This window comes from Apus apus, chromosome 11 (assembly GCF_020740795.1).
Source record: "Apus apus isolate bApuApu2 chromosome 11, bApuApu2.pri.cur, whole genome shotgun sequence".
NCBI classification, from domain to species: domain Eukaryota; kingdom Metazoa; phylum Chordata; class Aves; order Apodiformes; family Apodidae; genus Apus; species Apus apus.
Window position 1 is genome coordinate 17,767,327 of NC_067292.1, and position 12,300 is coordinate 17,779,626.

A 12,300-nucleotide genomic window follows, 5' to 3' on the forward strand; every position below is an offset into this window, starting at 1 on the left:
ACCTTTTTTATTTCAATGATTTTTCGGTATTGTATCCTTCTGGAACCTAATGTTTTTATATGGTAAGCACACACCTTCTGACATTTTGTTATAAATGTATTTAAAAAATAAAAATTTAAATATTTTCATTGGTTTCTTTGCCTGCAAGAAAACCACAATCTCAGACCTGATAGAAATAAGGTATTTTGAACAATAGGGAGGGGTTTTTGTCTTTTATTGGTGCTGAAAGGAATAACTGGTTGATGCAAACAAGGTAATAAAATTTCAAGGCTCAAATGATTCTGTGCAGTTCACTTTTTCCGGTTTTGTGATGTGGAATCTGACAGCACTAACTGAAATCTGGCTCAAAGGGCCAGATTGGTCTCACTATGCTATGCCTGCTCTAGTGAATCTGCAGATAGTAAGAGGTGAAAGAAATAGGTGCTTTTAACATACCCTCAACTGTGGCCTCTACTGCTCTCAGACATCCCTCTACACAAATGTACCCCCCTCAGTTTTCAAAGAGTGCAGCCTTCTCCACTGCTGCACAGGTGATTTTGGTTTGTATTCTGATGCTGCCACAGCCCTGCACTTTGACTAACTTCCTGTTCCAGTGGTGGACCTCTAGTACGTGCCTCTCCTGCCATACCTGATCTATTTTTCTAATGTTGCAGTTTGCATTCTGTGAGTGGCTTGGAAACTGCTATAGAAGCATACAGTAAAACACAATTACTTCTTATGCAGTCTGCATCTTCCAAACATTTAACTAAGAAGAACAGGTATAGAAAACTGAAACTTCTTTCTGCTCCCTCTGCCCCAGGAGCTGTAGTATAGTTCATTATGAACTCGTGCCTACAGCTGCCTGCTGGCCAGCACTGTAGCTGCAATGCCATCTGCCTCTGGCTACCGTACAGATTCTCTTGGCAAAGCACCTATTAAAATACAACCCTCCCTATCCCACTGAAATTCCTGCTCAGAGTGCTGCTGAATTCTTGTAGCCCTTTTCTTTGACTATTTAATACTTGAATGTACCAATTCTCCTTGCAGCAAATTCAAGTTGCTCATTACACTTTTGTGGCCCTTCAAAAGACATGCTCTTACACTCTACCATTTCTTCTGACTAATCCAGATTTCCCATCTACCACTTCTAAATCTGTAAGCACTTTGTATTTTATTCCATACTTGCTATGACACTTAGGAAAGGCTCCAAGCAGCCATTTGTGAAATCAGTGAACAGGGCTTGCTATAAAGACTGGCAGGAAAACAACAATCCTCTTTCTCGCCTTTTACATACTAGCATACTTAACAGCTGCTCTGTTATGACCACTAGAGATTAATGGGAAGAAGCATACATCAATTGCAGCTTAGAACAGGGAGGAGAAAAAATATCCAAGGATAGTTACACATTGGGTCTGTGTACCTTTCAAAAAGATCATGGACTCTCCTTCAACATTTAATCTGGGTCATGTATTTATTCCTTTTCGCTCCTACCTTCACCATTCAAAAACCCCTTTATAGGCCTGAGGAACATTTCATACTGTTGCAGACCACAGGAGCTGCTGAGGTTGTGTTTGGCCCTGCACATGCAGCAGTGCCCTTGCTGACACCATCACTCCTCACCCCGATAGAGGCATTTCCAACCTGTGAACCCAATCCATCTGCCTGCACCATTCATCATGTCCTCGCACCCTCCTCCTGTCTGACTCACAGACTCTTGGGGCAGAAGCCCATGTCACTGCCTTATGTTTCATACAGCACTCAGCACTACAATGCCAAGGAAAATGGTTCCTAGGCACCAAGAAACATCTAAAGAGTAAATTGAAAGAGATTAACTGTAGCAGAAAAATGCTACAGCCTTCCTGTGTACTTTAAAGATAACTGAATATAATAACATAAAATAAAGGGACGTTTTCCCCATGTTCCTATTAACATACCAGCTTTCAGCTAGCTTTCCTGTCTGTAAATTGCGTAATTCCTAGAAAACAGTACTGGCTTACCCTGTTCCTCTGGAAATGTCCATAGGCTCACGCCTCATCTTCCCTCACTTCCCACATGAGCACCTTGTACTCACCAACACAAGCCTGAACAGTCTGCACCACTCCTAAGCCCTCTCTTTCCCTTTTCTAAGTAAGTGTTTGATGTCTCCAAAGCCAAACCTGGCAGAACAACACCAGACTGCTTCAAGTGCCACGGTACAGCTGAAAAGCCAGGTGTGTCAGAACATCCCTTATTTGTATAAACACTGCAACAAAAGCCTAAAGCTTCTTAGATGGAGTAGTCTTCAGTGTTACACTACATCTGTTGCAACAGTTTTTTAGCAAAGCTCTGCTAAAGCTCCTCAAGTCTCAGCATTATGTGTCCAAAGCAGCCAGAAGCCTTAGAAGTCCCATTCCTATTTGCAAATGTTTGAGTCTCCCAGTAACAAGATGCGTCAGCCTGATGAGCTCAATAAAGACCTTAATGTGATCCTGAATGCCGTCCTGTCATTAGGATACTGAGTATTGATATCTCTGACCGCTTTCAACCCTGCTAAAATGGAATTTGCCTCACAGATACACACATAAACACAGCATTAGCTAGTAACTGACATTAATCCTTCTGCCTTAGTGATACAAAATGGAGGGTGATGGCCAAGAGGCTGCAGTGTTACAGCACAGAAACACAACTGTCTGTAGAAAGAACAGTAACACGTTTGTAACGCAGGGGGACATACCCTGTACATTTAACCTGTGAGCTGTGATTCCACAAATGCCAAGCAGAATGACTCCAGCATTCAGGATGCAACTACTACCCTATTCCACAACAGCACTTCTGCAAGTTGAACATTCTGGATGGTGCCGTATAAACCACTGAAGAGGTTTCCAATGCTGCCACAGCACTGCATGCTACAGCACCTGCACGGGCAATCTCCAGACACTCCTGTGTTTGAAAGAAGCAACGTGGGAGTTCAGAACCTGAAATGACCCAAGTGTATTCTGAATGGGTCCCGCTGCACTGAACAGAAAGAGATGAGCACGATGAGGGGAAGATGACATCTTTCCACACGAAATGCAATTAGGCACCTTTATCTCATTAAAGAGGTTCATGAACTTCTAAATCAGCAGAAGACTGTCAGCTTGAACACCCTGGTCCTGCTGCAATTTGGGCAACATCCTCACTACCTTTTCAGATCAAAGTAAGTATAGTTACCTTCTTTCTGCCTGGCTGCAACAAATCTTTCAAATGCCAATCCAGAACTTTGAATACTCAGCAAAACCCAGCTAGATCTTTCTCTACCATTAAAAACTTCTGAAGTCAACTGTCATGCTGTCACCAGCTTCAGCGAAGTTAAAACCGCATGTTTTGTACTGCTTAGTAAGGACCTTCAGGGTATCAAGGAACAAAAGGCAAGTTGCAAGGTCTGCAAGACAGCAACTGAAAAAAAATCCTAGGCCTAGCATGGTGCCAAGCATGCCTCTAAATATCTTTCTAATGAAAGGCATATCACACAAGACAAACTAATTCTCAGCACGCAGCCTAGTCCATTATCTCAGCCCCAAAATAGGACTGTTATGAAACAGGTATTTAAACTCTATTTTTCTGGTACTCCTTAGTTACACATAATTTCTCTTCTCCACATTTGCCGAGAAAGATATTTATAGCCAAAGCAAACTCAGACTTTTAACAAAACATGGCTTGTATCCCATAATAAGCACATAAAGAGGACTTCATGCTGTAGCTACTTCATTAATTACTAGATTGGTGTTCCTGGAACTCTGTGGTGCATATGAACTAATGGTGCTTACCCTGGTGAGATCCCTCTTACTTGCAGCTGTCCTTGAGTGTCCTTCTACCTCACTGCAAAACCCTCAGCCTCAGTGTTCTGCAGATGTGGTTTCCAGCATTAGAGCAAATTAGAAGCTGTAAACGTAGCATTCAGAACACACCAACAGAAAGAAACGCTGAGTCTGGTTAAACACTGGACAGTGGCTCTGTACCCCGTCCAAGAGGTCCTTCTCTAGGCTTAGATTCCCAAAGACCAACAGTTAGAAGGAGGTTTCTGACCACAAGACCAGACAACTTAAAAAGCAGCTTCCAAATGACCACACTGGACTGCAAAATAAACAAACAAAAATTCCTCTCTGAAACCCCACTCCTTTTGAAACAGAGTTTGATGTATTTTTAGAGACAATATCCATGAGTCCTACAACAGGAAGCGACTATACAGAGCAACCCAGAAGGTCCCACTTCAGTCCCATGTTTGGTTTGAGACAAGTGGAAAAGTACAGAATTTCTTTTGCTCCTGGGTAATTATTATTTACAAGTGCAAGCAGAGTTACCTGTTTGGATCTTCAGTTTATTATTTTTAAAACATAATTGTTATTTTTATCCAAGTTTTGCCCATGGATAGAACTGACAGTTACTAGTAGAAACCCCTCAAACATGAATAGCTCCCTGTCAAGGCTCTATGTAGAAAGACTCTACTTAGGAAAGCTCCCATGCAGTTTGGGACTTTGCCTTTACTTTCAGAGATGCTTCCTTATTAAATCTTACTTTAAATATAATTATATGATTAGCTGTTGCCCAGCCAACCCAGGGAATGCAAATACAGACTGTCTCAGAAAGAAAGTCATAGCTCTCAGCTTTTAAGGGGAGGTAAACAATGAAGCAGTGTATCTAGTTCCCAGCTAGAGGCACAGACACAAGTGGAATATTCTATCCATAAGCAAAGGGATACAGGCATCAGCATCCAAGAAAGCAGCAGGAAGCTGGCAGTGGATATAAGGCATTGCATCGATCTGAACAGATGATCTCCTGTGAGAAAGTACCTTTATTTATTCAGGCAGACTACAGGGCTCAGCTGACTGGCACCGTGACAGATACAAAAATGGCAGCATTCTAAATGGGGACACGTTCTGCCATTGAGGGAGGCTTCAAGGAAAAAATGGGCTAAACGGCCCTTAAAGGGGCCATCCGCACCCTTACCACACAACTGCTGCTGGTACCTGATCACTGACACCCTGGAACAAGGAACTGCCACTGAGTGCTGCCACTCACATTTGTATATTAGCATATCTACAAGGGACAATTAGAGGAGTTCAACTATTCATAATGTAACCCTAACAACTAACCTGATTTAGGAAGAACTACCTAGATGATCTAAGGTGCTGGTGCCCCTTTTGGAAGGGAAATGCTACTTACACCTCTACCCTGCTGTTTAATTCATATCATCTATAACCACCAAACACAAACCACAGCCTGGCAGTGCAGGCGTTATCCATGAATACAGTAAGAGACTGGCCTTGAAGAGCTTCCTGTTAATGGCAAGCACAAAAGAAAACACACAGATAAAATGCTTAGTCAGTACATATCCATGAAACCTGTGGAGCCCAGCACACATAAACCCTATTTTGTATTGAAATATGAAGACATAGTAGATTTTTCTCTGCCTTATTCCCTTTCTGGAGACTTTTTTGATGCACATTGCGGGGTACATGCCAAAACAATGCAAGAAAAGATGAAAATCTGACATTTAACATAGAAGTCAACCTTACGGCTCATTCATTCTGCCATGCAACATCGAGGGGACTGCCTGTGGAGCACTAGACAGTATTACACAAAAACAGAAGGGTGGGGGGGAATATAAAAACCCCAATTATTTAATGCATGAAGGAGAAGAGATGCAGCTTCCCCAACACTTCCAATACAGAGTGGAAACACGTACTAAGCCATCATAATGCAATGCACCAGCCGTTTCCAACACAAGCCCATAACACACTACTAACACGTTGCCTCCACCCCCATCCTTTGGCACACTATGCCTGGAGACTCGGGATTAGTGCTCTTAAGGACACACAGGCTGCATCAGGTTAACTTTGCTGCAACCCTTCCACACTTTCCCCATGCCTCATCAATGTCTTCAGATAATTCTGGTTTTGTCTCAGATTCAGAAGCATAAGCTTTAAATGAAACATTTTTGTTGGCAGAAACATCTTCTGCTGAGGAGAAGCAGGAGTGCCTGCCTAATTCTGGGAGGCTTCCTGGCTTGGTTTTCTGTTAGCCTCGAGCTCTGCTCTGAGGAAAGTCTGCTTGTTGGAGGACTGAAAGAGACAGCCACGGATTTTGAGCAAGGCTGAGGCTTAATGAGGAGCAATGCTTAAGGTCTCTTAAAGGGCCATCACTTAAACTCATTGAACAGAAAGAAACTGCTAGATCTGGAGTATAAAGACCATTTTAACCACTCACATGAGAACATACTACCAGAGACACGTAGTAACAGAGAGAGCTGTATATGTAGGCAGCTGAGGCTAATCCATGTCATGTAACTCAGGAGGTATGATAAAGGTGCTGCCATCATACTGTTTTAAAATGCAGAGAGAAAAATATTTAAAAAAAAAACAAAACAGGGAAGATGAGACTTCAACATATGTTCCGAGTTGTCAGCCTTGCATGCATAGAATATAACATAATCAAAACTAAATTTAACCCAAAACTGGGTTCTGCAACTAGTAGTTCCCTTTTATCACCAACTGCACTCTCCCTCCCCCTATGGCAAAGAAAGCTAATAAAGCTAATAATTGCTAGCCACAACACAAAAAGGTATCTTAAACCGGGGTAGAATCCACACTTACATACTCCTTTTGTCAGTCAGCATGAGTTCTTGAAAAATAACTGCTTAGATTTATTATCTGTAAAGGTGTATCTAGAAGAAAAAAAGTTCTACAACGAATTGGACCTAAAAGCAACTAAATTTCAGCTATGCTAAAACAAAAAAAATACTAAGCCTTTTGTTTTACACCTCTACAGATAGAGGTTAAGCATGCTCAAAAAAATTTTTCCTCACAAGTTTCCCACAGAAAGGTCACAGGACAGAAACTCCACTCACAGAACACAGGTAATGATGTTATGGAGAACGCTTAAACACCAGCTGAGGAGGTAAGAGTCCCTAAATAGTACTGCTGTTTTAAGACACGGGGGCATGACCATTTAATACCAAAGCCACTGTCTTGGTCCATAACTTAGTCCATACTCAACACAGCACCATAGGATGCCAGGGCACAGACGTGGCAGAACAGCAGGCAAAATTATATAGTAAGAATAGTATTTTCAGACCAGTTCATTACCCATGTGTGCACTTGGCTTCCACTTCCGCGGTCTGAAACTCACACAGACATCCTCAACACATGAGCTTCTGCTTTTTAAGTCCCGCTATTACGTCTAACACAAAGCAGACCCCTCAAAGCTCATTCCCTCGCGCCAACCTGCGGACTGGAAACCGGTTGCTGACACAACTTATTTTGTGTAGATGGCTCACTGGGAGGCGCAGACCCGCCGCCAAGGCAAGCCACAGCCCGGAGGGAAGGGCCAGCGCGGCGAGACGGGCGAGGGCCCGCCCGGCGCACCCCGCGGCCGCCTCCCGAGCCGCCCTGACTGGGCCCGGCTGGAGGCCCAAGGGCAGCCCGGCCCCCCCGCCCCATCCCCGCAGCGGAACGCCTCCCCGGCCCGGCTTACGGCGGCCATCCCGCGGCGCAGGGGCGAACCGCTGCCCCCACCGGCTGCTCCCTCGCGGCGGCGGGAGGGCTTGGGGACGGGGAGGGGGGGGAACGAGCACAACATGTCCGTCCCCTCCCCTGAGGCGCCGGAGGGCAAAATGGCGGCCGCGCTGAGGCGGGGGGCTCAGCCAATCAGCGGCGGGCACGGCGCAGGGGCGCGCGGCCTTGGCGGGCTCGGCGGCCGCGCCGGGACCCTCCGGGAGTCCCTTTAGTGCTAATTAATTGGTGCTGCGCTCCCGCAGTTCCACCTTGCTGAGGGATGCGAGGTAGGCATGAGGTGGTGCGTGGGGAGCTGCAGAACCGTTCCTAGAAATAACGCAGGAGGGAAGATGCACGGAGCGGAGGCCGTTTGTCTCTCCCTCCTGCCCCGTTCATCGCCGCAGCTTGATTTATGGGATGGGTATCTCAGGCTCGTGAGTCACTGGTTTCTTAGATACTTCAACACTAAGCAAGCAGCCACTTCATGGGAGTGGAGGCAGCACAGGATCCATCAGCCTCGAGCAGCTGGAGGCTGCTCCCTGAACCGCAGCCTCCGCTCTCTTCCAAAGCAGCTCGAGAGGGCAGAGGCTGCAGGGAACAGGAGCAAGAGGCAGCATCCACAGCCAAGAGGCTCATGCAGCTGCACTTCCAACACCCCGAGGAAGAACAGGAGGTTCCCTGGCCAGTCTCTAACCTGTCAGAGTTGAGGTACCCCAGGACTGTGCCCACAGCTCTGCCAAGAGCACCCTCAGACCTGCAACCGCGAGGCTCTCCCTTCGCGTGCAGGAAGATCACCAGCTCTCATTCTTTCATTAGTGCCCTTGTCCACAAAAGAGGCATCTCTAGGGCTCTCAAATCCCAGGCAGAATCCTGCTGGGGGCAAAATAAAAGACAAAAAGTGGGTCATCTTCATGGCAGCCTTTCAGAACAAAAACAATGCTCTATGGACTTGTAAATACACATGTACTATCTATATTTTAAAATATTATTTATATATGATAAATCTATTGGTTTAATATATCTACAGAAATAAATCCCCTGGTTTTAATGACTGAAGTATCCAAGGGTTTCCTGCCTCTGAGCCTTTATCTGCTGTATCTCAGTCAAACCTAGTAAGGCTGCATTTGAAGTCACACTGCACTAAGGAAACAAATTATTAAAGCAGAGCAAGTGAGTAAGGGGATTAGTTTATTCTGCATGGCCTTGAGCAAGGCATTTTTAGCTCTGAGGCCCTAATCTTCTAGAGAGCCTGGGGCAGATGAAACACTTGAAGACCGACACAAAGCACAGAGGGTTTTTTTTTTCCTCACCTGAAAAATAGTAATAATGACACATACCTCTCTCTGAGAAGTACCTAAATCATTAATCAGCATTAAATGCTTGGAAATGCGAGTTTTAAAGTGACTGAGTAGTACCAAATAAACATTTTGCAATGCCATCAGAGTCAATAAGGTAGAATAACAACACAAGCACCCATTGTACTCTGCTCACAATCCTCACTTGAAAAATCTTAACACTTGGAAGCTCCAGTAGTCTCTTCCCTTCCTCATAACCAGCTGTAATCACAAATAGAATACAAAAGATGAGCGACTAAATGAATTAGTCCTGAACTGCATCCTCTATCTTGTGAAATGCAGGAAGCCTATACAGAGCAGTTTCAAAGGAACTAATGGAGGAGAAAAGCAAGCTCCAGAATCTCATTCCTCAAACTGCCAAGCCTTCAGACAAAAGGTACCTGGTTTGCAAATAAAGGAACAAATCTTGCAGCTGCCATGACTCAGAGCTAACACCCTTTAAATCAGATGCATGATTTGTCTTTTGTAAGGGCCATCACAATTTCACCATCCTAAAAGTATTAATGATTCTGTGTATTTAACATGAGACACTTTGCTGCCAGCCTGCTTTTTATGGTAGGTGCAAGTCTCTATTAGTCTTACTAGCAGTGAGCAAACTACGACAAAAAGTGACATTTCAGTGCATCTATGCATAGTGCATCATAACATCACAAGTGTTTTATTTGCACACGAGACAGATGCATTGCAAGCCCTTCTTAGAAGTAAGGACGATCTGAAAATGCACTAGAAATTCCAAAGTGGATTCTCAGCACCCTCTTGTGGATTTCTGGTGTGATAGTATTCATAAAACTTTCAATTCAGAGCTACAGAAAAGTCACTATTTTTGCAGCAAAATACAATAGGGAAGTTAAATGTGAATGGCCAGACTTGGTAGCTTATGATTATTTTTAATACCTGATTAAAACCTTGCATCTTTAGTACAAGCATCTGTTGTGCCACATTAAAATAATCTGAGTTCAGCACTGGCTCTCATATAATACATGAATTGTACTAGTTCAGTGAGGCAGGGAATCTCGTTTCCATTAAAACATGTATCTCTGCCTGCAGGCCTAGTAAGGATCAAAGCTGTTGTCACTTAGAAAAACAAAACCTGCCTGTGTTGGCCACACAGTGTATGTTCCTTCCAAGGTAAGATTCCTGCTCTGCTTTATTAAGATGCCTGTTGCCAGAAGCTCTTGCAACTCAGCAATGCTTCTGGGAACAAATGGGAGGCTGAATGCTGCTACTGGGTAGATGTGTTTTCCTGATAAAAGTGGCTTTCCTCCCCCAGTAAAATGGTCTGTGGAAAAGGACAAAGATGGAAGTACTTTTCTTTGTTTTTATGTGTAAGGAATGGCCAGTATTCCCCTATAAGCAGCCGTTTTCCACACGATTTACAGATCACACTAGATTTTTAAGTCCAACCTGAAGAATTCATGGAAGCCAAGGAAGTCCGATCCATACACTAAACACTCCTAGTAAGTGGACAAATCTTTCCCCAAGTCACCCAGATTCCTATCAACACAGCTATGTTTTGTATGCACCAGAAGTTAATGAATGGTGTGAGTTCAGAGCAGTTTCAGTGCCTGTCTACATACACAAGCAGAACCAATGTTGATCACACCGTTAATTAAAACATGCACAAGGTTTCTGCAGCTCATCCATCACATTATGTTCTTCTAAGAAACCCACGGGTGCTAAAATACACTCAATGTTCCAGCCTTTTTATTTTTTAGAAAGCAGTAATACAATTACCACTCCAGGTATACTGAAATCTCAGACATTTATCCTCACATGCAAATAATATGATTCACATTATCTGCCACAGGTAAGTCCTGGAAGACTGTTCTGCAGACATGCTAGCTACTGTACCTAGCTTATGCCCTTCACTTTAACAGTCCCAAGACTCACAACACCAAAAGGATTTTTAAAGGATACCTTGCAGTCACCATGCCTACCATTTAGGTTAACACTAGGCATTAAAATACTGTAAATACAATTGTAGTCTTCCTCTGTTTTATTTTTCAAATACATAAATTCTCACACATTGGTATGAGTTCCATGTCCCCTTTGGAACAGTGCATTATTTATGCAGTTAAATGCAAAGCCCCTTCAGAAGCTGTTCCTACTGCAGAACTAAGAACAGCAGCAAACACAAGAGGCAGCACACCTAAGTTTTTTCTGCTGTGTTACCTCCTCCAGGAGAAGAGAAGCTATACAAGCCTTATGCATTCAGAAAGGGCAAAGCCTCTACAATTCACAAGGCTTGGCCATATTATTGTTCCCTTTACAGTTGTATAGCTTGTGTTCCCAACATAAACCAACATATGATCTATAAATATGATCATACTCAGGAAAAAAAAGAGGAAACAATTCCTACTCACCAGAACTATCTATCATGGTGACCAGGAAAGCCAAGTAGACTAGGCTCCTGCTCCCTCATGGCTTCTTTATGGCATTCCTTTAACTTTGCTGAAGTTGCTGCTCAGAGGAAATAGGAGTTATCCCTGCAGCTGGCTGAGAAAATTTAGGACAGGCAGTACATTGATCTTCTATTTCCCTTAATAGGTCACATACACAAAACAGATACACCAATTGACTGTTCATCTAAAGCAGAACTGCAAACACATGGCCACACACTACTGCTTCTGCCAAGCTGATTTGGAATTCAAGTAAGAAAACCTCAGTTGTGGGCATGTGCTATTGCAGAACAACATACAGCTTAGCAGAACAGGCAGGTATTATTCAGACCTCTGATGGAATGAATATAAAGCCACCTTTTTGATCACATAATAAGCATTATATCTCCTACAGATTTGCAAGTTTTTTAGACTATGTCCCTTTTTCTTTTGCTTCTGGTCAGACTACCACCAGTTTGTCACTTCCAATTAACATGAATAGGTACATTCTGCAAATTTCCAGTTATGCCTTTCCAGACTTTGGTCACCGTTTGGCAAATGTCTCTTCAGAAATGCAGCATCTCAGACTCCAGCAGAGCTTCAGTTCACTGACCATTTCAGTTTAATACTAGCCACGACTTACACAAGCCTGCAAGCAGCTCAACTGTTTCCTTCCCAACTGTTTCCTTCCACATGTTAAGTGTACTACTACTATACATATGTAGCTTGACTTGGAATTTCTTTTTGTGCACTCTGAAGATTATCACCCATTTTACAGTGACAAGCCTATAAATAGAAGAGTTTAACTTACTTCTATCTGCTGTGTAGACAGGTGTAAGGTTTAGCATCTTAGCCTACTGACATGTAATGCAATAACCAGCAAGTCAACTGCTTTCTAGCCCCATAATGTTATTAAAACCCCCAAAATACCAGAGCACATAAACCCTGTCAGGAATACCTGTCTGAAAGAAAAGGTTCCTCTCTATGTCCCCAACTATATATTTTGAAAACAAAACCAAAAAGGTTTAAAGTACATTTCAGAACAGTCAGTTTGAGAGCAATAAAAAAAAATCCCTC

The 12,300-nt window shown here is 43.4% G+C and overlaps 1 long non-coding RNA gene across 1 annotated transcript in view; it reads right to left on the reverse strand.

Annotated features, from left to right (window-relative positions):
- LOC127389023 (uncharacterized) overlaps nt 1-7,581 on the reverse strand; it is a 78,915-nt gene extending 71,334 nt beyond the window's left edge. The window contains exon 1 of the long non-coding RNA XR_007890541.1: nt 7,471-7,581. This is a non-coding gene — a long non-coding RNA (uncharacterized LOC127389023). The remainder of the gene's footprint in view (nt 1-7,470) is intronic.
- Between the last annotated feature and the right edge of the window lie 4,719 nt (nt 7,582-12,300).